The sequence below is a fragment of the Mustela nivalis genome, assembly GCF_964662115.1.
Source record: "Mustela nivalis genome assembly, contig: HAP1_SCAFFOLD_702, whole genome shotgun sequence".
Taxonomy (NCBI): Eukaryota; Metazoa; Chordata; class Mammalia; order Carnivora; family Mustelidae; genus Mustela; species Mustela nivalis.
Genome location: NW_028135961.1, coordinates 75,855 through 101,192, shown reverse-complemented (window position 1 = coordinate 101,192; position 25,338 = coordinate 75,855). Strand labels below are relative to the sequence as shown.

The 25,338-nt window shown below is 43.9% G+C and overlaps 1 long non-coding RNA gene across 1 annotated transcript in view; it reads left to right on the top strand.

Moving 5' to 3' along the window:
• The window catches only part of LOC309857437, a 207,567-nt gene that overhangs the window by 181,717 nt on the left and 512 nt on the right, over window positions 1–25,338 (top strand). Inside the window, exons 2-3 of the long non-coding RNA XR_014307716.1 lie at window positions 12,583–12,686; window positions 24,368–24,572. This is a non-coding gene — a long non-coding RNA (uncharacterized lncRNA). The remainder of the gene's footprint in view (window positions 1–12,582; window positions 12,687–24,367; window positions 24,573–25,338) is intronic.

Here is a 25,338-nt window from a genome sequence, read left to right as displayed (position 1 = left end):
TGTAGCATCTCAAATATAATTTATTTAGAGAATAGTTAACTAATTTCCTGATTGAATGTTCTTTTAATACATTTAACGGAGATAGCATGTATCATAGTATTTGCCAGATTTTCAGAAGGATGCTGAAACTTAATGAAAGAAACCATCAGAGCTGTATTAGATTAAGAGGGCTGCGTATTCTGGAACATGCTGCTTCTCCACTGTCGACCAGGAGGGGAAAGGACTCCTATAGGGAAGGAGAAGGATGGGGGAGGGGGAGGCGAAGGCCAGGTGAAGAGGTTAGAAGAGAAAACAAAACAAAAAAAAATCCTTGGATTTTTTATTTCATTCGGCTTATGTCCTGAGCTCTGGGCTGTCACTAGCAACGTTTGCTTCCCTGGAACTTTGCTTTTAAAAACGTTCATGAACGTTCTAAAGGGCTGCCCAAACTTAAATAAAATTCTCTGCTTTCTCCATATATAAAGGCATCTTTTAATGTGCTCATTTCCAAAATATATGTCATGTATTTTTTGTAGCAGTCTTGGGTTGTGCTGGGCAAAGACTTTGTCATTCTTGGTTAAAAGAGCTTCGGCCTCATCAGATCACACATAGGGCCATGCACTTGGACATCCTCGTCGTCTGCAGATCTTAGCCATCCTTTCCTAACAGAAAGGCCACACACACACACACACACACACACACACACACACACACACACACACATATGTAGCCACCCAGAAAAATGTAGTTTTAGCCTCACTCCATGCCTACCATGGAGACTCCCATCCTGAATTGGGAAAAAGGAGGAAGAAAAAAAAAACCAACAAAAAAAACCCCTGTATCTATTGGTTTCTATAGTTTTTTCCTCCCTCTTTTCACAACTTGAGATATATTTAAATTCCCAGTGTAAATGACTTTCTGGGCACCAGAGAGAACAGAGAATCTCAAATTTTAGTGGTGAGAATATCTGGGGAGCTTGTAGAAAATGCAGATTTCCAAGCCCTGCACTAGAGACTTGAATTTGGTAGCTCTTGGGGGGTGTAATAGGCTTTGTCGACAAGCTCCTCAGGGGACGGAGGGGGGCTCATGAACCAAATTTGGATGATGGTTCATTCGGCACTTGGTAGGCCCTTGATAAACAGTTGGTGAATGGATCCGAAGGCTCTCCTGGCACGTCTGTTGGTATCAGGAGGCTGTTACTTTTAACCACATGGGCTTACGATCCTAGAGGGCTCTAGGATTCTAGCCCCTCAGCTTTGTCCCCATTTTCAGTGACTTTGAAAGTTGGCTGCTTTTCACAGTCTCCTGCACAGGCCCTCTCCATTCCCACTGCTTCAGGCCATCTTGTCCCACGATGTGTTGGCAGGGTCCCCAGGCTCCAGAATCTTCCCTCCAGCTTATCTTTAAAACCACTCCCACGTGCGTTATCCTCATCCCCGTGCTTCTGTGCATTGAACCTCTCCATGGTTCCTCTTCATGGTTTGGGCCAAGTTACTTTTCCACTTGACCTCTTGCTCTTCTCCTTCCCTTTAATGCTACTGGTTTCCACTCTTGTCCCTAAGTGTGGGTTGTGCATTTCCACCTCTCTGTCTTGGCTCATGCATCTCCCCGGGGGCAGAAAAGGGTTAACTCAGCAGGCCTGTGTCGTTCAGACCCCACACTTGCCAAAGAAATGTGTCTTTAGGACTAGCCCTTGGCCAGCTCCCAAGAGATAACCTCTGAGCCCCTGAAATATTCTTCTTCATAAGAGTGTCTTTGTGTAACCGAAGTCCTGGGGTCATGCTGTGTATATGCTGTGTATACGTGTGTGTATGCTGTCACATTTCTCTTTGTATGCGTGTGGTATATACTGTGCCCAGCAGTCTTGCTTTTGGAGTTTAGTCTTTAAAAATCACACAAGGGTAAACTGTGTGTTGCGGGCTTGTTTGTTGAATCAGAAATCGGAAATAACTCAGTTATCCACTGATGACAATATTAATGGAGTAAGAATTCCATAGGAGAAATAGTGATAGAACTCCAATTACTGAGCCCATTCTGTTTCAGCACTGTGCTAAGGGTTTTACTTACAGTATTTCACTTTCATTTATAGCAAATCCTCTGTCAGTTAACCCCACTTAGACAAACACTGAGACACCTAGCGGTGAAATGAGGTCACGTGGCCAAGATCGGTATGACTGTACCCGTCAGTTCACAGGAGGGTAGTAAAGAGTGATTATGACAGAGTCATAGAGCCCTGTGTGCTGGCACGGAAGGATGCTTATGGCACATTATTAAGCCTAAAGAGGAAAAATCATGAAATCATTTGCATGTTACCATCTTGTAAGCCATACATATATGTCTATGCATATTGTGTAAAACCTATGTTCAACATATATATTAAGAGTAATTTTTAGCTGTAAAAATATCTAGTAAATGAAACAAAGCACAAAAAAGTAAGTCATGGTCCATGGCCTGATCCATTATTTCCTTAGAGCAGCATTTCTTTTCTGGATTTTAAGACCAGATCATACCAGCAGACCTCAGAGACCTTGGTGCTAGCAGGCTTTTTCAAAGAAGAGAAGAAAAAGAAAAGTACTGTTGTTGAACTAAATTTAACAAACACGTGTCGCATCCTCTCCTTGTTCTGGATTTCTGTGATATTGTGATTGTCTAACTCTTACACAAGTTGACCGTCCCTCCCTGGGCAGCCCGCGGGATGGAAGGTGACTGTTGCTCCCCACCTCATGGCAGGAACCTGGGCGCTAGCCACAACTGTTTTCTCATCTCTTCATCCAAAAACAAATCAAGAGTTCCAGTTTATTGTCCCAGTATTTGTACCTTCGAGTACCACCTGAGCCCACATGCCCAGGCAGTGACTATGGAGAGGGGCATAAGAAACCCTGATCGGTTGACCTTGGTCATAAGTTGGACACTGTGGCCAGGGTACTGAGCTCTGTGATGGCCCAGATGGCATGAATCACCAATATCTGAGTTGGGAAAATTAGTTGCACCTTGGAAAAGAGAGGAGGGAAAAGATGGCAAAATGGAAGATGTCTTTATATGTGGCCTTATTCTCTTCCTGTACTCTGGTTGGAGCTCCTTCCTGTTTCATACAAACATGTGTTACGTGTTCACACCATATATTCCTTCTCATATTATACTTTTTAAGTTAATATATATTATGACCATTTATTTCCCATTGATACTATTCTTCAGAAACATGAACTTTTAGAGCTGCTTCATGTTCCATTTTATGAATGAAGTAGATCTATTTGTTTTTCAAATTTTATTTTAAAGTCTAGTATAGTTAACGTACAGTGTAGTGTTAGTTCCGAGGGTACAATATAAGGATTCAGTGCTTCCATATGTCAGCTGGGGCCCATCACAAGTGCACTCCTTAATCCCCATATCCTATTTCCCCCATCCCCCACCCACCTCCCCTCTGGTGACCATCAGTGTGTTCTCTGTAGTTAAGAGCCCATTTCTTGGTTTACCTTTCTCTCTCTCTCTCTCTCTCTCTCTCTCTCTCTCTCTCTTTTTACTTTGCTCATTTGTTTTGTTTCTTAAATTCCACAAATAAATGAAATTATGTGGTCTTTGTCTTTCTCTGACCGACTTACTTCACCTAGCATTATACCCTCTGGATCCATCCATGTTGTTGCAAATGGCAAGATTTAGCTCTTTTTTATGACTGAGTAATATTCCATTCCATATACCACATCTTCTTTATGTCTTCATCTAGTGATGGACACGGGGATCATTTCCATAATTTGGCTATTGTAAACAATGTTGCAATAAACTTAAGAGTGCATATACCCTTTTGAATTAGTGATTTTGTATTTTTTAGGTAAATACCCAGTAGTGCAATTACTGGATCATGAGGTAGTTTTTTTTTTTTTAACTTTTTAAAAAAATATTTTATTTATTTGAGAGAGAGAAAGTATGTGTGTGCATAAGCAGGGGCAGGGGCCGAGGGAGAGGGAGAAGCAGACTCCCTGCTGAGCAGTGAGCTCTACTCAGGGCTCCATCCCAGGACCTCAAGATCATGACCTGAGTCAAAGGCAGACGCTTAACTGACTCAGCCGCCTAGGCATCCCTATTTTTAACTTTTTGAGGAGCCTCCATACTGTTTTCCACAGTGGGTGCCCAGTTTACATTCCCACCAACAGTGCACAATGGTTCCCCTTTCTCTACATTCTCGCCAACACTCATGTCTTGGGTTTTTTATTTCAGCCGTTCTGACAGGGGTGAGGTGCTATCTCATGGTAGTTTTGATTTGCATTTACCTGATGATCAGTGATGTTGAGCATTCTTTCATGTGTCTTTTGGCCATCTGGATGTTTGGAGAAGTGGCTGTTTATGTATTTTATCAATTTTTAACTGGATTACTTTTGAGAGTGATGAGTTGTGTAAGTTCTTTATATATTTTGGATAATAACCCTTTATCCGATAGGTGATTTGCAAATATCTTCTTCCATTCAGTAGGTTGCCTTTTCATTTCATTGATCATTTCCTTTGCTGTGCAACTTTTTATTTTGAAGTAATGCCAATAGTTTATTCTTGCTTATTTGAATGAACTATACTCTATGAGTAGAGTATATTCCTCTATTGTTAGGCATTTAGCTTGTCCCTAATTTTGATCTTTTTTTTTTAAAGATTTTATTTATTTATTTGACAGAGAGAGATCACAAGTAGGCAGAGAGGCAGGCAGAGAGAGGGAGAGAGAGAGAGAGAGGAAAGCAGGCTCTCTGCTGAGCAGAGAGCCCGATGCGGGACTCGATCCCAGGACGCTGAGATCATGACCTGAGCCGAAGACAGTGGCTTAACCCACTGAGCCAGCCAGGCACCCCCTAATATTGATCTTATAAAGCTCTGGTTTGGGGCGCCTGGGTGGCTCAGTGGGTTAAAGCCTCTGCCTTCGGCTCAGGTCATGATCCCAGGGTCCTGGGATCGAGCCCCGCATCGGGCTCTCTGCTTAACAGGGAGCCTGCTTCCTCCTCTCTCTCTCTCTCTCTCTGCCTGCCTGCCTGCCTGCTTGTGATCTCTCTGTCAAATAAATAAATAAAATCTTAAAATAAAAACAAAAACAGAACTCTGGTTTATACATTTAGCATCAAGAATTCTTCTTGGTTCTCAACATTCAGCATCACAAAGAACGCACATGACACATTCTACTCAAAGTTGTGTAGAACGGGAACAGAACTTGCTGGAAGGGCAAAAATGGGTACTCCTTGCAGTGGTCCACAGAAGTTCATGTGCAAAGAGATGAAATGCACATCGAGTTAAGCACAGGAACTGTCCTGGTTTAGAAGCTTTATGCCTCCCCAGGGAACCATAACTCTGACAACAGTTTCACTGGGACAAGTTTCAGGGTCCTTATAAAGGACATGTCCAGTTATAAGAGCACATGCTCAGAGAAGCTCAGAGCTATGGTTCCTATCTGTTATTTATAGTTCCCATAGCCTAGATGCCACTCAGCACAGCCCAAGGTCAGGTTTACTATAAGTCATGTTGACTAGTTGTCAACATACTTGATGCGCCCTTTCATCAGGTTACCAGGTAAATGAAGGTCAAATTCTCATGCAGAAATAGGGAAAAGCTTTATAAACCCTTTACCCACAAACATTTTAAACATAAATCACTGTCCAAATATATGCTTATTTTCTTTAAAAAACAAAACAAAACTTAAAAATGGGAATATTGAGTCCAAGAGAATTAACAATTTAAAAATCCCTAATGCATACAGAGAAATTATTGGCCAGAAAGGTAGCCCGGATTAAAATGCTGCTGGTGGTACACCTATCAGGGTTGTACCTCCACCTGACTTTCCGGCATCACTTCTTTCACTTTCTACCTGAATGCCACTTTCCCTCTGGCCCCATGAGCCTCTTGACCATTTCACTCATTTCATCTTCTTTCACATCTCTTGCTTAGCCTTGTCCTCTAACTGGAATATTCTATCATTTCTCTGCCTGGTCCTACCTGATTTCCCCTTAAGGGTATTCTAGAAATGTCATCTCTCAAAATGATCTCCAGACACTGCTTCCCCTCGACTTTTTCCTAAGTAGCATTCTTGACTCACCTCTGTCCTTCCCAAAGCTTTTTGTTCTGAAGGCTACTTTAATGCTTCTCGGGTTATCTTATTGCCTTATTGTTCATACTAGAATATGAACTCCTTATAGTTAGAATCTACATTTGTAATCCTCTAGCTCACAGCACTTTGAATAGCCTATAATGGTCTTGTAAAAATGTTTGTTGAAGAGCATGGATTAGTTTAACAATCAAGATTTATTGAACAGTTCTTCTAGGGCAGGCACTCTTAAAAGTACTCCATCCCTGGCATCTAGAACTGTCCCTGCACATAACAGATGGCCCGTGAACAAGCAGCACTGGTTTAATGAGTGACTGAATGCAGACAGAGCACTGAATTAAGACAAGTTCCCCATTCTCATGAAGAATGCATTTTAAAGAGGGGAGAGAGAGAATAAACCAACAAATAAGAAAACCAAGAAACAGGATGGAATAAGTGCTATGGAAGGAATTAAAAGGAAGATGATGTTATAAAATTCTGGGTGGCTACGCTAGCTTGTAGCCAAGGAGGGTTTTGCTGCCCAAGTGACAAGCTGGGTTATTTATGCCAAGAAGTCGCTGGCCGTGCAAAGATGTGGAGAAGAGCGTCCAGGGGGAAGTAGAGCCTAGGACTAGGACTTTTGATGGAAAGAGCCTAGCATGCTTCAGGTGATGACAAGAAACACACTGGGGTGTGCCAAAACAGAAAAACAGAGATGATTTTCAAAATATTTAATGGCTGCTCCATTATGAACATGGATGAATCATCACTCATTTCAACCGCTGTCTCCCTCCCCCTCCCGTCGTCCCACTTTCCAACTCTGCATGTGTCCTGAATCCAGAGCCCAGAAAGCTTTAGGGACACCCATCTCATCAGTACCATCCTTTTGTTCTCCTCCAACTCTGATCAGGTGAAGGAATACTCCCTATCTGTATTTATTGCATGGAACATTGGGCAGATCATATTTTCGGTGGGTATACTGGAACTCCTCTAAGACTGAGTCTGAGACTATCAGCAGGTTGTTTGCAATAGCTGTAGTGTAGGGCCCTGATTCCCAAACTTTAATGCCCTGGGGAAATCCCCCAATTGTCCTGCTAAAATACCGGTTCTAATAGGGCATGGCCTGAGATTCTGCCTTTCCAGATGATACGGGCACTACTGGTCCATGGTCCCCACTTTTTGTAGAAGGGACAGAGCTCTGATTCTGAGTCTTGGCCCCCTGTTAAAATCCACAAGGGAACTTTTCAATCTCTTGGCCACCCCCAGGCTGTTGGATCTAAATCTCTAGCGTTAGAACTCAGGCAGATCTATTTTTTTAAATCCCCCCTGGTAATTCTGCTCTTTGGTCCTGGTGTCACCCAGTCCCCTTGGTCACAGGCTAACTCCTTTAGTCATCAATGAGGCAGCAGGTGCACTTTCAGAAAACAGACCTCCTAGGAATGAAAACCTTACCCTGTCAAAGTCCAAAGAGAAGTCTAAAGATAATTAAGGTTTCAGGTTTTTAAACTTTGTTTTTAGTAAGAGTGTGTTTGTGTTTCTTCCCTTAAGAACAAGCAGGACTTCGTTCTTGGTCTTTGGCTGTCCTAATTTAAAACCTCTGTTATTGATACTGGCCTCTCTTAAAAGAACTTTTCTTTTTCTGAAACCTTTTAGACAAACTAGGGCTATAAAGTGGATAAAAAAAAAAAAAAAGAGAGAGGGACCTGGACACTGGCTTTTGCTGTATAGCCCAGTGGAATGAATTAATGGAGTCTGAGGTTTGGGGTAAATATGGTCACACCAGGTTGGCGTTCTCTCCGAACTGATGAAAAAAATTACACCCTTCTGGAGCCCACTGTAATTAACTCTCGGATAGCATTTCCATTATAAATCCCTGTTTTAAGAGGTTTGTTACTCAGCTGTAAAATTTTGCTCTAGGCTACAGCTTGGACATAGACAGTTTCAGCTTGAAAGAAGCTTTAAAAATAAAAGGTTTTTTTTTTTCTTTTTCATTGAGCAAGTGAAGTGTGGTTTTTAAAAGGAATGAAATACCCACAATTCTCAGACATTCTTTGCATCTTTCTCTATTTTTTCTCCAAGTGGTCTTGATTCCCAACAAATGAAGCCTAGTTATTCACATATTTTAAACCAATTGTTTAAACTACCAAATGTTAGAGGGACTCTTTGAATTAAGGAAATGCATTTTGAGGGTCACGACTCAATAAAAAGAACGGAAAATGCTCTTTCCCATTTTTCAGATGTGCAGAGCTAGGGTGGAGCATAACTCTGTTCTTTGAAGATCCTCAAGTTCATTTTTCAAAGGGGAGTTCCACAAGAAGACAGCTGCATTGAACAACAGGAAGCACATTCCCTATGTGAACGCTTTCACCGACAGTTTCTCCAGGGCTTTCTAAAACGTCTCTCTGTCCTACTGCATGTTAAAATCAACAGTGGTCAATTTCAGGATTAGAAAAAAAATCTTGATTTCTGTGTCTTGGTGTCCAGGACTTCTTCTGAGGTTAGGGACTGGCACCTTTCTCTGGCTTATGTCGCTTGCTCAATGGCGTACTGAGCAGGGCAGTCTTGGATTTCTCACAGGACCTCACCTGTAGCCTCATTGGCCTTCTATCTGCTCACAGTGAGTTCCTTTTCCCCACCTCTTTCCTCTCCCTCTGACAGAGGATGCCACAGCCATCGCATCTACCTCCTGCCCGGTTGTGGTGTAACAGAAACGCAGTTGCACACACCAGGGCCTGGAGTAGCTCTGCCCTAAGACCTGGAGTCTGTACAACCTTAGTAGGGGTCAGTCTTGGTCAGCCCAAGGCCCCACAGGACTTCATGCATCCAGACGGACCTTACATAGTGTGATGGTGGCAAGTTACCCTTTATAAATGTATGCTGTTAGCGTGAAAATTACTGTTTCCTCTATGGGGTGCTCAGTCAGTTAAGCGTCCAACTCTTTTAAAGACTTATTTTTTTTTTTTAATTTGACAGACAGTTTAAAAGTAGACGGAGAAGGAGGCAGAGAGAGGAGAAGCAGGCTCCCTACTGAGCAGAGAGCCAGATGCAGGGCTCGATCCCAGGACCCTGGGATCATAACCCAAGCCGAAGGAAGAGGCTTTAACCCACTGAGCCACCCAGGCGCCCTAAGCGTCCAATTCTTGATTTCGGCTCAAGGTGGTGAGATCGTGAGATCGAGAGCCAGGTCAGGCTCTGTGCTGAGCCCGCTTAAGATTCTCTCTCTCTCCCTCTCCCCGTCCCCTCCTCCCCCACCTGCCCCACTTGCAAGCTCACTCTCCCTCTCTCTCAAAAAATAATAAATAATAAATAAAAGTAGCATTTCCTTTGCAAGAGGAGATAATATAAAATCATGGCCCATAAAGATTCCATTCTATTAATTGGAAGAAAGAACAAAGGTAGGCATTGACTTCAAAAGCACACTTTGAGTTCTTTGTCAATGGTGCTAGGGAATTCAAGGTGTTCTGGCTGTTACCCTCAATCTGATTGGCCATCTCCATTCTAACTGAAACAGTGACACCTCAAATTTTTGTCCAGACATCACCTCTAGGGAATGCCGCCTGACCATGGCCCATCCCCACTCTCCTCCCCTACCCCAGACAGTCTGGATCAAGGCTTCCTCCCTCCGGCTTCCTTCTTCTCTGTCCTCCCGCTGTACCCTCCCTTACCTGAAATGTAACTCCTCAGAATGTCTGCTCTGTCTGCTCTCCACCAGCCAGGTTGTGAGCTCTTCGGGGTCAGAGACTATATCTTATTCATTGTCAGAATCCTAGGCCATGGAGCCTTGCCCCAGTACAGGGCTCAATGAATATTTGTTGTATAAATCAGTAATAAAACGAATAAACCAACAATGTGGGAACATAGAGACTTGTGTCTAACCAACTCTTGAAGTCGTTTGCCAGTTTCTGATACTATTTTCTGGTTTTATCCATGTTTTGGGGGGAAAAAAAGAGTCTGGTTTGGATTGACGAGGCTCATTCCTAGCAGTGGCAGTAGAAATGAGAGTAGTAACAGCGAACATTTCCAGAGTGTTCAGTCACGAGGCACTCTTCAAAGTGCTTTTTTTTTTTAAGATTTTATTTATTTATTTGACAGAGATCACAAGTAGGCAGAGAGGCAGGCAGAGAGAGAGAGGGGGAAGGAGGCTCCCCATTGAGCAGAGAGCCCAAAGTGGGGCTTGATCCCAGGACCCCGAGATCGTGACCTGAGCCAAAGGCAGAGGCCTTAACTCACGGAGCCACCCAGGTGCCCCCAAAATGCTTTCTTTACAGAAGCCATTGGCCATAGTTGACGGATGAGGAGACCGAGCTATAGCCCCCATCACTACTGCTGGTGGTTTAAACTCAGCGATTTCCACCTGAACCACCTTTAGTCACTGAGGCCTGTGCATGAGATAAGCCCACTCGGCCGCCTTCCCTGTGTCGTGGTTGACTCTTTTCGCATCAGCGGAACCGTGGCTCTTCTGCATTTAGCTTGGCAACCACCACACCCCCATGCAAAGTCCGTTTCTCTGATCTTCATTTCCTTGTAACGTGCACATGTTTTCCTTTCAGCCCCTAGCTGTTAGTGTTTTATGACTCGGGGAGCTCGAGGAGGCAGCTGTATCGTTAATGTAAATCATTACCAAGACGTTTCTGCTCTTTTCCACAACCTCATAATTTGTTAAAAGTTCTGGTTTGGGTTTTCCTCACGTCTTATTGCTGACAGTTTTAGCAGTGTATGCCAGCATTAACGGCTGTCTCCAGGGTACCAACTGAGACAGGAAGGTTTCTGTAATTGTCTGAGATCACTTGCCACTTTATATAGTACAACTTGCTCATGTAGGTACACTCTGCTTCCCAGCGAATCTTCTGGCCCCAGTGGGCTATAAAATCATCTGATGCCACTATAACTTTAAAGACAACAAAATATTAGCTCGGAGACGCCTGGGTGGCTCAGTGGGTTAAGCTGCTGCCTTCAGCTCAGGCCATGATCTCAGGGTCCTGAGATCGAGTCCCGCATCGGGCACTGTGCTCGGCAGGGAGTCTGCTTCCTCCTCTCTCTCTCTCTCTGCCTGCCTCTCTGCCTACTTGTGATCTCTCTCTGTCAAATAAATAAATAAAATCTTAAAAAAAATATTAGCTTGGAATCGTTTGCTTTGGTTAACTCACGTTTTAAGGCTGCCTCTGTATGCTGAGAAGGGGGAAAACAATAAGCTGGGATTCTTTTGTGAAATGAAAAAAAAATGGATATTTTTCTCATCCTCACTTCTTTTCCTTGCTGATGATAGCAGTTTTCAGTGCTATTCTTATAAGCTTTCTACTAGTTCTTTCCCATTTGAAGCATGGATATTAAAAAAAATTTTTTGCAAACAGTGGATCATGGCCAGTTTCAAAAGCTGCTCTGACCCAGGTTTTGCTTGAGCTGATAGCAGTTTAAAAATGAGCACCAGTCCAAGGCCACACAGTTTTTTGGGGCCCAAACCGAGGCTGGACTCTGGCCCCCAGACACACAATTCAGTGTTTTTTTTTCCCCCCATTGTTCCACACCCTCACAGTTTATTGGATTGACATAATGGTCCATACTGTGTCTTTGCAAGAAAAGTTAAAGAAAGAATTCACTTGCTAAAAGCAAATTATTTTGAGAGCTCCAAGTCCTCCTAGATTTAAGTTCCCAAAGAGTAACACACGCACAACCACAAGTGGCTTGCTAGGAGCCTAGCAGAAAAGCGACGTAAAACCCATCTTTCATTTTCTAGCCAAACACTAGCCTGACCTAAAGCTAAGCTAAAACAAAACAAAAGTGCATGTGACATATCTGAGCGCCCTGTGGGAGTTACTATAGACAGAACTGAAGAAGGGATAGTCATCATTCAACTCCCGGCAGGAGGCTTTCTGCAGCCTAGCACGTAGGGAGGTAAAACTCCTATAAATATCAGCTGATACAGACTGTCTTTAAAGTGAAATTTGAGCAATCACATTTTCAGAGACTGAGAATATTCTGTAAATAGTAATAAAGACCCCGAAACAAGGAAGTAATGGATTCCCAAGCAGGCAGAGTAGGTTAAGGACCTATGTCAGACTCAGAAGGAGGTCAGCAGAGGCTGGGAGAAGAAAAATCTAGATCAAGCCAGAACAGAAACAGATCCCCAAGCCACACTGGGCAACAGCTCTGTGTAGCCCCTCAGGGAGGAAGGGATGGTGGCTGTCATCAAAATTCTACCCCTGGTTATATAATGATTGTCTTAATATAGAATAAAATATGTGTGGTTCTTTTCTCAATGGCATCTCTGTCACCCTTGTTGGATTCCTTTATTATTTCCACGAGGTCCTCAGTTAGGAGGCCCCTCTAGGAATAGAGATACCCACCCACCTGCCGTTTGGAGTCATTTCTGGGGAGGAAAGTGGCTTATCCTTGTCAAAAGGGGCTTCAACCAGCTTCCTTTCTAGCTGGGTCTGCGACATGTTCTCCTGGCCTAGGAGACTTTCCCCAGCCAAGCTTCTCTTTCCTTTGTTCACTCACTCATTCATTTGTTCATCCCTTCAAGAAACATTTATTGAGCACTTACTATGTTGCAGGCACCGTGTTAGCTTCTGGATATAGAGCAACAGCAAAATGAACACAGCCCCCGCCTTATTGTTCTTACAGCTCAGCTCTGCACGGGAAGACAGACAAGAAACAGGTAAGCCGATAAATGTACAATTACATCTGTAGAAAAGGGTCCTGAATGTGGGGGGAGAAAAGAGGAAAATCATGATGTTCTCCAATGGGGAAGAACAAGAGACATTCCACTGAGGAAGATCATCTAGGAACCTCTGCCTGGGGAGATGGTAATTAAGTCATTTTGGTCTGTATGCACCTTGTCTCGTCAATATATCATAAACACCCCAGAGACAGGGATTTCTGCATTTGGCAAAGTTAACACACACAAATAGGTGCTCATTAAATTCACTGATAAGGCGGCTGCCTCTTTGTCTTCCAGAAAGGGTCGATCTAACTCTGGGTTTTGACCTCGTCTTCTGCTCATCTATTAGGTCCCCAGGGCCTTATGGATGGTGTATGTCTTTGCGGTTCCCAGCAGGCTAGAGGACGCTGAGGAATGATCTTGGGAAAGGCTACCTTCCACATGCTGGCCTTGGCTGTTGACGCAGGCATCCTGGGAGGGTTTGCGGGATTACCTCCTGTCTGGGCAGTTGTCGGTAGCTTCAGTGTTGCTCTGTCCACTCTCTTAAAAAAAAAAAAAAAAAAGGCACCACAGTCAGAGTCATTATTAAAAGGGAAAAATCAAACAGTAATAACACTCCAGAGACACCAGAAGTATTATGAAAAGGAAGTGATTAAGTGGAAAATACTGAGCTTTGGAAATAAAACGGCAGGCATCCGGGATGGGATACGAGGGACAGTGGGGAGGTCTTTTGCCACTGAGTCAAGTCCCCAGCATTTGCTCTGTGATTTGAAACTTTCCATGGTCTTACATTTCATCAGCTGCTTTGAGTTACATTTAAAGAAACACATTTTTAGTGAGAAATTTTTGACTGAGAACGGGGAGCAGAAGTAATGCTTTGGAATAATTACTTCCTTTGTTGACAGCTTTTTTTTTTTTTTCCACAGCTCCCACTTGCAATTAAATACAACAGTAATTAAAATCTCTAAATTCACTCAGAATGACTGTCCCATCGGTCACATCCAGAAAGCCTTCAAATGTCATTGTGAAAAGAATGTCTTCTCAGAGATGCCGGGTGCTAAGACAGAGGGTTTGCATTTTTCTAATTTGTAGTCAGAAATTGATAATATGCAGGAAATGTTTCACTGATTTGAAAATCATTGCCGTGAATTAAAGATCCAAGGCTAGAGACCATAGGATAGCTTAAACTCTCTTAGGAAAAAAAAAAAAAAAAAAAGGGGGAGACCGGGTTGGTTTTGTTGTTTTTTGGTTTTGGGAGGCGGGATTGTTTGGGGTTTTTTTGTTTTTGTTTTTGTTTAACATTTTCATATAAATTACAAGCACATCCAAGGATTTAGTGACATACATGTTAGCGACATAGACCATTCCCCCAGTGCAGACATGAAACATTCGGTCTAATTTACCCATGATCTCGGTGTGTCTTTCTGAGCCTACCCCTAACTGAGACAGAGTATGTTTACATCTGTTGGTAAACCTGTCAGTTGAGTCTCTGCAGGTTTTTAAAGTGATTCAAAAAGGGCCTCTCCTCCCCCATCATCTTCACTCCAGTCCTTACAAAGCCAAGCCCTTCCCCAGGGCCTCTGATACATCCCTCTCCTATTCCTGTAACTCTGATGCCCACTTTGCCCGCCCACAGAGCACGGCAGGATTGAGCCTCAGTTTACCTTCTTGTCCTTAGTTCTCCGTCTAGATAGCATGCTGACCCTCCCCGCACCCTCCGCCGTGCTTCTTTCTCCACAGGGAATGCCTTTCTTCTTGGGCATGCCCCTCTAATTTCTCTCCACCCTTGAGCCCCAATCTGAGAAGAGCTGCTCCGTGAAATGGGTCCTAAGGTCAGCAAGCGGGGTGTGGGGGGAGCCTCTGTGGGAATCCTAGGGCATACGGAAAGTTCTCCATGCTGACTCAAATCACATTCAGGCCTCTTTTCTCCTCGGAGCCACAATCGGAAATCTTCTCCTGATATGCCCATCCCCTACAATTAATTCTCACCTTTTTAAAAAATTAATTAATTTATTTTCAGCATAACAGTATTCATTATTTTTGCACCACACCCAGTGCTCCATGCAATCCGTGCCCTCTATAATACCCACAACTTGATACCCCAACCTCCCACCCCCCGCCCCTTCAAAACCCCCAGATTGTTTTTCAGAGTCCATAGTCTCTCAGTGTTCACCTCCCCTTCCAATTTACCCCAACTCCCTTCTCCTGTCTATCTCCCCATGTCCTCCATGCTATTTGTTATGCTCCACAAATAAGTGAAATTGACTCTCTTTGTCAATTGTCAATCTCTCAAGTGATAATTGACTCTCTCTGCTTGACTTATTTCACTCAGCATAATCTCTTCGAGCCCTTCAACAGATGAATGGATAAGAAAAATGTGGTCCATATACACTGTGGAGTATTATGCCTCCATCAGAAAGGATGAATACCCAACTTTTGTAGCAACATGGACAGGACTCAAAGAGATTATGCTGAGTGAAATAATTCTCACCTTTTGTTCTTTTGCTCTTTTGTTTCCAAGGAATGGGACTGAGAATCGGGGGACTGTCCTGGCCAGTTTGGGGGGTACAAGTAGGACGGAAGGAGACTGGCTCCCCAGCACTGTTGGTAGATAATCATTCGCAACTTGAGAACATTCAATGAGCCCTCCTTGTGGGGATAGAAGATCTCCAACCTCGTGGACATGAGTGTGAAGAGCGAGCTCTAAGTCCTGCTGGTGACCTTCAAATCCTCAGGCTCCAGACATTCCCAGCCATGCTTTGTCCCTGTGGGATTCCCGTGAGGTGGGAGAATTAGGAAAAACAGGATGAGGGGAAAGACAGAGTTTCGCGGTTCCACTGCCTACAAAAGGAGGTTCTCTTATGCTCAGGGTCTAGGGCTGGGTCTTCTGGCTGCGAGAACACGCAAGCTAACATACACAGGTCAGTTGTTTGAGAATCCATAGGACTGTCACAGAAATCCAAGAACAAGAAGGAAAAGCACACCTGGGTGCCTCCCGAGAACCACAGCCTGGAAACTTCTAGAACCTAGGCCATTATTTTCTTAGACTCACCCACATTACTCAGCACACCTGTTCCTTCCTTCTTGTCCTCCGCTGTCTGTCCTGTTCCCTCACAGTCTTTCCTCCCTCATGATGTTCACCTGCCCTTGGCTTTTTAAGTCCTCTCTTGCTTCTCACCTGATCCCTTTGCCCTCCTCTCTTGGTCTCACTTGACCTGGGATCTTCATGTCCATTTCCTGACTGGCTGGGCCTCTCAGCCCCCATTCTACCTTGCTGAAAGAGTAGTGTGATCTACCTGAAAACCCTGTGCATGGTCCCTGAGCAGCCTAATCAAGGCTCCCACCTGGCCTGTTCTGTGTTAGTGCGAGGGAGCGGTCTTCGTAGCAATCAGTCACGTGGTAGGTGTGAACACTCACGAGGAGAAGTTTTTCCTTCTAGCCAGGCAGGGATTAGAGCCCACCAGGAGCTCCAGGGTCCAATGCGAAAGATGCTGGAGGGGGTGAGGGTGGCAGAGCTCCCAGTTCTCCCCTCACCACATCTGTTTGGGGTAGCGAGCACACTGGGAAGCCTCTTCCACAGTTTGATAACCTAGCCTACTGGGCTCCTCACTAGGACCTTAAAATGTTTTAAGCTATTGCCTTACTTTACAGTTAAATATTAAGACAGGATTTAGGATCACACACTCATGGAAAGATGGCTCAACTTCCATGACTGCTGAATTCTTTCTTTAAAAAAAAGGAGAGTCTCCCTCCCATATAACTCATTGGCGTCTACTCTGTGGGAAAGGTCCAGGAAATAATTGTGAACACCTGAGATAATTGGCCGCCTTTGCCAACTACCGCTCATAAGAGAAGGATTTGCCCATCGCTGTTGGAACTCCTGAGGCTTAGTCCTAAGTTTTAGGATTAAAGGCAGTTGTCAGATATGAACTAGTGCAGAATCAAAGCCCCTACTCAGAAAAGGGGGAGAAGGCAAGAAGAAACAGTAGAAGGTCCTCGTTACCTCGGCCCCTGCCTCCCTTCCAGGCATGTTGAGCTGATGAGGAGAAAACATGCCATGTCTATACCTGGTTATGTGGTTGGTGAAGAGCCAGAGAGATAGCTTCTATCCTGTTCCCCAAGTGGCTCTGTCTTGTTCCATGGCTGCAACAGGGCCCTGAGGTCCTGGCCTGGAAGCTGCCTGATCAGACTCCTGTTCTCTGTGGGGCGGGCTTCTGCTCTCAGAGGGTAATGAAAACTTGTTGTGACTGGGAAAAAAACACTAGAAACTAGAAAATCAGACCGCAGTCTATCCATCTTGCCCTCCTCATGGGCGGGGGATGTCCTGTCACTTGTCACTCAGGGTCTTGTTTTCATCCTACTCTGCAGTGACAGTTGGACACAAAGCAAGAAGACCAGGGTAACAGATGACCTCTCTCCATTAGGAAATGTATTTATTTGATTAAGTTAAATGGGGAGAAACTCACTTCTGCATGAAGGTCAAAAGGAATTGGATAAAAATACGACATCAACACTTTTTTTTTTAAATTGTTCAGTAACCTAGAAAGAGAGGGAACAAAGAGATAGAACCCAAACAAGATAAAGAATGCCTACGTACAGCCAGCAGCTAATATGATATACATGGTGAAAAAAATGAGTCCCACTAACACCAAAAATAAGATAAAGATGTCCTCTCTTACCATGTCTAATGCAATCTGGAATTTGTAGTCAATGAAAAAAGACAACGAAAAGAAAAGCGAGAGGGAGCTTTGGGGAAGGAGCTAAAATTGTGGTCTGTATCTAATATCGCTATTGACCTAAAAATAAAACAAAGCAATTAATAAAAATGATCAGTCCAAAAAAGAGACTGGAATAGGACAGAAAGATCTAAAATAGACATATTTTTTTTTTCGTTAAGTACAGCAGGAGTGGTATTGGAATTGGATCAAGGTGATAGACCGAACGCAGATGACTGCCAGATTTTTAGGACAACAGGGATAAACCCACCAAGCACAAGAAACTAGGAGAAAGAAACATACACCAGAGAAAAACTCTATGAAGAGTAAAAGAGAATGCAAGACCCTCCACACAGATTGGAGAAATACGAAGACTGGGAGGGGGGCCTTGGCTCCATCAATACGTGATTATACGTGATTAATAGTTCACAAGCAGTGTTAACATTTCCTTGGCCGTTTTGTATATTCCTGTGTAAATGTACATACATATACATGAATATTTATGTATTCTATTATTGGGTTATTGGAGTCACGCTCCTACTAAGATTTAGAGTTTGCAGTCAGGGAAGCTGAGGGGAGACCTTCAAGGTCACCAGGGATAAGGACTGGGTAATATCCATGGGGTTTGGCAAAGAAAGAGTTAAGCTGGTAGGCTTGTGTGGAACAGCTCTGGAGGGCTCGCTGGAGAAGAGTCCTGGCTCCCAACATGGGAGATGAGGGAGAACAGAGAGCGCTGTAGCTAGAGGAGGGGCTGCGTGGCACGAGCGACTTGACTTGTAAGCTGGGAAAAGCTTGAATGTGTTATGTAGACGGTGCCCATGCGTGTCAACATCTGAAAGAACGAGGAGAGTCACTAAGAGCTCAGTGGTCGGGGACAAGTCAAGGCAGAGCCAGAAAGTTCTTTGAACATGCCGAAGCAAATGGGGAAGGAGTCCTGGAGGGAATTGCCTTAGACAACACCAAAATGACTTCAGCAACACGTTCTCCTGCCTTCTCACTAACAAGAAACAGTGGCATACACAGCACTTAGTAACTTCCACGAGCGATGGCAGGAGATGGCCTCCAGCTCTTGGATCCGTCTTAGGATCCCTCCTGCTTAAGCCTGGGGCTTCCTTCCAAACCACAGAAAAGACAACCGGAAGTGGTGGGACCATCCTTAAATCTGAAAACCATCATGGCCCTAGCTGAGACCTCCATTTTCTTCACACCAACTGTGTACGCTTAGGGTAGCTAAGCTATGGGAATCGATCCAAACACACAATGACTCAACATAATAAATGTTTATTTCTGACTCGCATAACAGTCCAGGTTGTGATTCTGGAGAGTAGGAAGGCCTGTGTTCATGGCAGCACCAGGATCTTTCAGACTTGGTTTCCAAGGTCTCAACTCAGTTGGCCGGTAGGAAGAAAAGCATAAAGCCTAGCACAGGAGAGGTCTCAAAGGCCCTTGCCAGGATGCAGCACAACTCCCTTCTGCACACATGGCGTAGACTGGCATAAGGGCACATGGCCACACCTAGCAGCAAGAAAGACAGAGAACTGTTATCTAGCTGTGTATCCCGGCAGAAGACGTACATTTGGGAAAACAGCTGGTGTTCTCCGCTAAACATCTTTTCTTTGCCTCCCCCCCTTCACTCTGCTGCCAGAGTGGTCCAACATGGAACTTGAGTAACATCTGGTGAGTGCGTGAGTGGGCGAGAGAATGGCATCTGTAATTCTCCTCAAAGCTCCCCAACGTCTCCCCATCAGCTACAAGGCAAAGACTGTAACTTCCTGTCATTGCCTCAAGGCCCTTCCTGCTCTGCCCCTGATTTCCTTCTTAGCTTCATTTCACACTTTCCCTCTGCTCACATGAGCCTTCGGCCAGACTGCGCCATTTGCCATCGCCTAACTTTGCCATGTTCTCTCATATGCGATGTCTTTACCCACTTCTCATCTCACTTTTCCACCCACAGAACGCCCACGTGTCCCTCAAGCCTCAGTTCAAGAGTCGCTTCCTCTTGGAAGCCCTCACAAATGCCCAACTTCCACGTCCACCCAGGCAGAGGTAGAGGTGGGCTCCCCCTTCAGCCCCTTGGCATCTGGACCGACCTCCAGTCCACAGCTGCCAGGTGATCTCGTGATTCCGTGCTGGGATACGTGTCTCTCCCCCAGGAACAAAGCTGGCTCACAGGGAAAGCAGTGGCTGTTCTATATACTCTCTTCCTGTCAGCAATGGGGAAGAAACCAGTCAGCCATCTTTAGCTTTCTCCATTTCAGATTCCACTAGCAGCCAAAAATAAGCATCAGCGTACAGAGAAAATATCAGAGAAGTAAATAAGAAGTTCCCTGCTCCTGTTGGGTAAAGAGCACCACTGGCATCCAATGGGGCTTGCCTCATCTTCTTTCATCATTTGCACTGAAATCACCAAATCCTATCCATTCCACGTTCTTGATGTCGCTGGGTCCCCCTCCTCTCTGTGTGCTCTACCCTGGCAAGTCCTGCCCTTCCCCCTCACTCTCTCCTTCTCCTAACTGACCTCCCTCTCCTCAGGCTCCCCCTTCCACCATATTTGCACAGGTACGGATCCAGGAGGGGACTTCTAGGGGCACTCTCTCCATCCTATCTGGGGCCAGCTCCTCTCCCTAAGTGCTAGGAGGTCCCAAACTCTTCCCAGCTTCATCCCCTGCACACCTGCCCTCCACCGATGCTCGAACCCCAAGTTGCTGTTTATCATTCCTTGACTCTAATAGAAACGTTGAGCCCTCCAAGTCTGGCCCTCTCTTTGGAAGCACCCTTCTGCCCCAGTCCCCACCCTGCCCTTTCCTACCACAGAACTCTTCATTAGGAACTGACACAGAAAAGATCTTCTTCAGAAGCCATCGCAGCACACAGAGGTCCACACAGAGCTATTGAGCTCTACCCTCAGTTAAGCCATGTAGAGAAAAGGGGGAGCCCTGCCCCTAAAGGTATGGGTGGCTCCCACATGTGGGTGATCCCAGGAAACTTTTCAAGACGGCCAAGAAAGAAGCGTCTTGCGGAGGTGCCTTGACAGAAACAGGAAGGAAATTCTCACAAACTGACCCTGACCCCTGGCCTTCTTCACTCAAAATCAACCAGTATTCCATTAAAAAGTTGCAGCCACAGAATAGGGCATTCTTTCCTTGTGATTCACATTACCCAGAAGTCTCTGGTTTCCCGGAATTTGTGTTAAGTAGTAGCTTTCAAAGATGATAATATTTGCCAACAATCCCTGGGGCACCACTTTACATTTTCCTAAAACAAAAAGGGGATTATTTTGTCCGTATTTCTCCTTTCTACAGGCTTTGGCCCTATAGTCACTCTTGCCCCCTCTGGCATTAAGTAGCAATGCTGTCCCATTAAATTATGAGAATCATGCTTTGTCCTGAAACATCAGTTGTCAATTAAGGTTGACAAACAAGCTTCCTGACATTCTCAGGAACATCTTGCCCAGCATGTGGTTACTCATTTCTCACTCCTTTTGTGAAACACTGGTCCCGGACAAGCAGGCAGAAATAAACACAGGAACGTTTGGGGTTTTTACCAGCTTCCCAGCCCCACCTTCTCGATTCTCCGCACCTGCATTGCCCTCCCCATTACTGGGGAGGCGATCGGGAGAAGAAAATGAGGCTGGGATCATTGTTAATCGAATAAAATCGAATAATTCTCTGTGGACGGTTTGTTATTTTTATCCTATGGCTTTTCCCAGCCTCCCTCGTAATGCAGGAGGGAGGGGTTTGGATACCTAGCATCCAAAGTAAGTAACCTTATTCCCATTTTATAGATGAGAAAACTGAGCATCAGAGACGTCTCAGTAATCAGGTTATTAGTCTGAGGTAACCTAGTAACCTAGTAACCTCAGTAATCAGGTTACTAGGTCTGAGGGGCAGACCCTGCCCTCACATTCAAGAAAGTCTAATGCTACAGAGATCTTTTACTATGCCGCCCTGTCTCTTACCACTCCCAGAGGATGGAAGTCTTCTTCACTTCCCCCAAACCAGCAGCAGCATCACATAGTCCTTCCAAGGTTATGTTTATTTTAATATCCATATTCCTTTGAGATTATTTCTGTTTCTGTTCTTTACCTTGTGGGATGCTGTGCTTGGGAAAACCTGCCTGCGATGGGCGCCGGCACCCTTGGCAGCCTTTTCCATATAGAACGTTTTGGCTTGGATTTCTCTCAATTCTTACACTTTAGTAAAGCTTCCCAAGCCCCACCGAAGGTTTTGTTGTCTGTACGCACGTCTCCTCTGTCTTCCTGGCTACCCCTCTCTTAGGACGGACCATCTCTTTACTAATAAATTTCATGTGAGTATCAGCTGGCTAGCTTCCCCCCTTTGCTTTTTTAATTATCCAAGTAATACAACTTCACTGTAGAAAGGATAGAAATTTCATATAAGTAAAAGGAAAATGTTTAATAATTAGAAATCTCACCCCCCAGATGGGTCTGAGGGAGGACACGAGTTGTGATGAGCACTGGGTGCAGTAGGTAAGGGATGAACCACTCAATTCTACTCCTGAAACCAGCACTGCACTGTATGTTAACTAACTAGAATTTAAATAAAAATAATTTTAAAAACTGGAATGCCCCCCAAAAAAGAAATCCCACCACCCAGAGAAAATACTTTTCCTACTGCTATCTCCATCTTGCATTATTTTTACACAGAAAAATATATTTGTATACATGCATGCAGAATTTTAAAAATAAAATTATATTATGCACATAAGATATTTTTAACTAAAGATTTGTCATTTAGTGTTCCAGGAACTTTAAAAAAAGAAGACTTTTTTTTAATAAAGAATAAAATTTGTTACATATTTTTAAGTATTATTTATATTACTCAATTTATCTATAATCACAGATACTTTTGTCTCTCTGATTAGGTAAAAACTCAAAGGAATTATGCTAAGGTTTCTTTCCACTGTTGTTTTGATTCTTCTGTTCACAGATTACAAGTAGAGTTTGTAGTATATATTTTGTTGTCCAGTGCATATAATTTTATTATAGTAATTTTACTGAAGCTTGTGTATGTCAGCAAAAAGACTGCAATCCTTCCTCCCATTGCTGATTTTTACACGAGTATATAACTTTTTATGTTAAAACTGGCATATATGTATTGAGTACCTACTGTGCACAGACCCCTGCCCACCCAAAGCTCATGTTCCCATCACAAGTAGGACTCTGCTCGGCAAAGTGTAAGTAAGTAATTCCGTAAGCCTGAATTCAAGAAAGTCACCAAGCTGTTTCCAGGTGCTGTTAATTTTGTCATGAATTCATGCACGGGCGTATCTGGACCTTTCTTGAGTTCAGAAGCAGCCTTGCTCCCTTTCCTCTCTCCCTGTCAGGACCGCCATTGATCTACGTTGCACCTTTCTTTTTTGTCTACCTGTTGCAGGTCCGGGATGTTCCTTCCAGTTCTCTGTTCTCGTTGTCCTTTTCCTCTGTGTTCTCAGAGCGCCTTACACTCGCCTTTCACTGAACTGACCTTATTCTCTGCAGCGGCGACATTGCTCCTTGTTGCTTCCAATGCTGTTGCAGTTTCTGCCACGGTCCTACCATCCCCTTGCATTTCCCTTTCTCTCCCATTTTGTTGTCTTACCATAACATCTTTTAGCTCTTCTGTAAGAATTCATGATTTCTCCCAGTGCCCTGAGAGCATTAAGCGAATGCTCCCTGGGATTTCCCTCTTTCCTGAAATGCTTTCATCCCCTGGTTTCAAAAGCTATGGCGATCCTCTAATTCTTTCTGCGGCAGAGTTTTTTCATCTATCTCATTTCTGTCTTGTTCTATTGATGTTTGCTTATTTTTTAAGTCATTCACTTAATTGAAAAATATATTAATAGAAGATCTCCACATGTCAGGCACCAGAAGGAAAATGGTGAAAGGGAAAAAAAAAATCCTAGGAGTGGCTTCCAGTCCCATTCCCTGCTGTGAATGAGACTATAAACAAGCAAGAAACCAAATATCCAGTATGAACTGGGGCAAGCTATTAAAGAAAAAGAAGGGAGTCCTTCAAGAGAGAATACCAAAGGGGGAGGAGTCTGCCTTTCACTGGGTGATGCGCTAGACCTCCTGGGAAGTGACAGTTAAGATGAGACTTGGAAGATGAAAATGAGCAATCCAGATAAAGAAAGGATAGGTGTGAACTAGGCAGGTATGAAGCACAGCAGGTGCAAATGCCCTGAGGCTGGGAACGCTCTTGCTCTTCTCTGTCCTAATCACTCTACAGAATCTAAAGTGAAAGAGATGGAAAAAACCAGGTCACTCCCAGGCTTGGATGTTCTCAGAGATGCTATAAGAAGTTACTAAGATGTTCAAGGAAAGGAGTGCATGGTCTGACTGAGACTTTAGATCTACCATGGCTGCTCCTGGGAAGCACAAGGTGGAAAACAAGTCTGTTAGGATGCAAACTCAGTGATCCGAATGAGAAGTCACAGTAGTTCAGATATTGGCAAAAGGATTCAAGATGTATTTTTGGAATTGGAATTTTGGGTTAAGTGAACTGGATCAAATGTGGCATAGAGGGTTTCATTAAATAAGAGGAAGAAATTGCTAGGCTTTAGGTTCAAGCAATGGAGTGGATAATGCCACGCTCTCAGCAGAGAAACAGGTTTAAGGGTGAGAATCAGGAGTCGGGTTTGGGACACAATTGTGATGCCATTTGAAAAATAGACAAGCTTGGGACTTTGAAGGGAAATCTTGGATAGAAATATAAATTTGGGAGTCCTCGGGTTATGGAAGGTGTCTCACATCATGTGAATGGATGAGGACACCATGGGTAAAAGCACAGAAAGAGAGATGAGTAGATCCAGCTGGAGAGCTGACTTGTGTTCTCAAAACCATTCCAAAAGAAGTCTACAGAAGACTGGAAAGAACTGAGGCCAGAGTCTGCCCCCGGGTCCCACTGCACTGGGCTAATTTGTCTTTGTTGGTTGACTTCCATATTTCATTCTCTGTTGTAGGAAGGCAATTCTCCACATCAGTTTGCTGTTGGCTTGGTAACCACTCTTGATACATCCGCTCACATGAAACAGCCCTCCATCCTCTAGAGAAGAAAGTAGACGTTAATACCACTCTGTTTGGGAAAGTCCTTATCTGCCTCCATGTGAAACCCTGAGTTACTGAGAAGATGGATCAGAGAAAATCCCCAATTTGCTTTTCATGACCGTAAGCCATGTGTCATGTTCTTATTTTAGCCACATATCCCATCCTCATTCTCAACTTTGATCACTTTAACTTAGGGAGTGCTGATAGGGCTTTAGGATTTCCTTCTCTCTCTGTCACTTCCATCTGGTCCCACTGCTCTGTACTTAATAGTAATTCTTTGAATTTTGAAATTCTTTGAAATGTGGTTGGCATCATTCCCTGGTTTCAAAACCAATTAGTTGGGGGTATTTTCTTTTTATTTCTTTAATGTCTCTTGGCCATTTCCAATTCTGAGAAGAGCTTCAGAAATGTATACATAAGTTACCATCTTTGCCAAAAGTTCTGTGGCAGCTGGCATGATTTCTTGATTCCCCTACATGTCCTTAATTCATATCTAAATATTCTCAGAAAAGTGTTAAAAATAGACCTTTTCAAATTCACAACACAACAAGGACTTGTGTTGTAATGTATACTAGATCACACCACCTGGTCCCCTGTTCATTCAATAACATATTGTTAACAAGAGAGTTTAAGATTCTAATGCAAATGAAAAGTGGTATATCCAAACAATGGAATAGTATTCAGCCACAGAAAGGGGTGAGATATCACATGGATGAAACTTGCAAATGTCACACTAAGTGAAAGAAGCCAGTCACACACACACACACACACAAAAACGTATTACATGGTTTTGTTAATACGAAATGTCCGCTGTACAAATCTATTGAGACCCAGAGTAGATCAGCAGTTACCAGGAGATTTGTGTTGCATTTGCTTGAATTTCAGT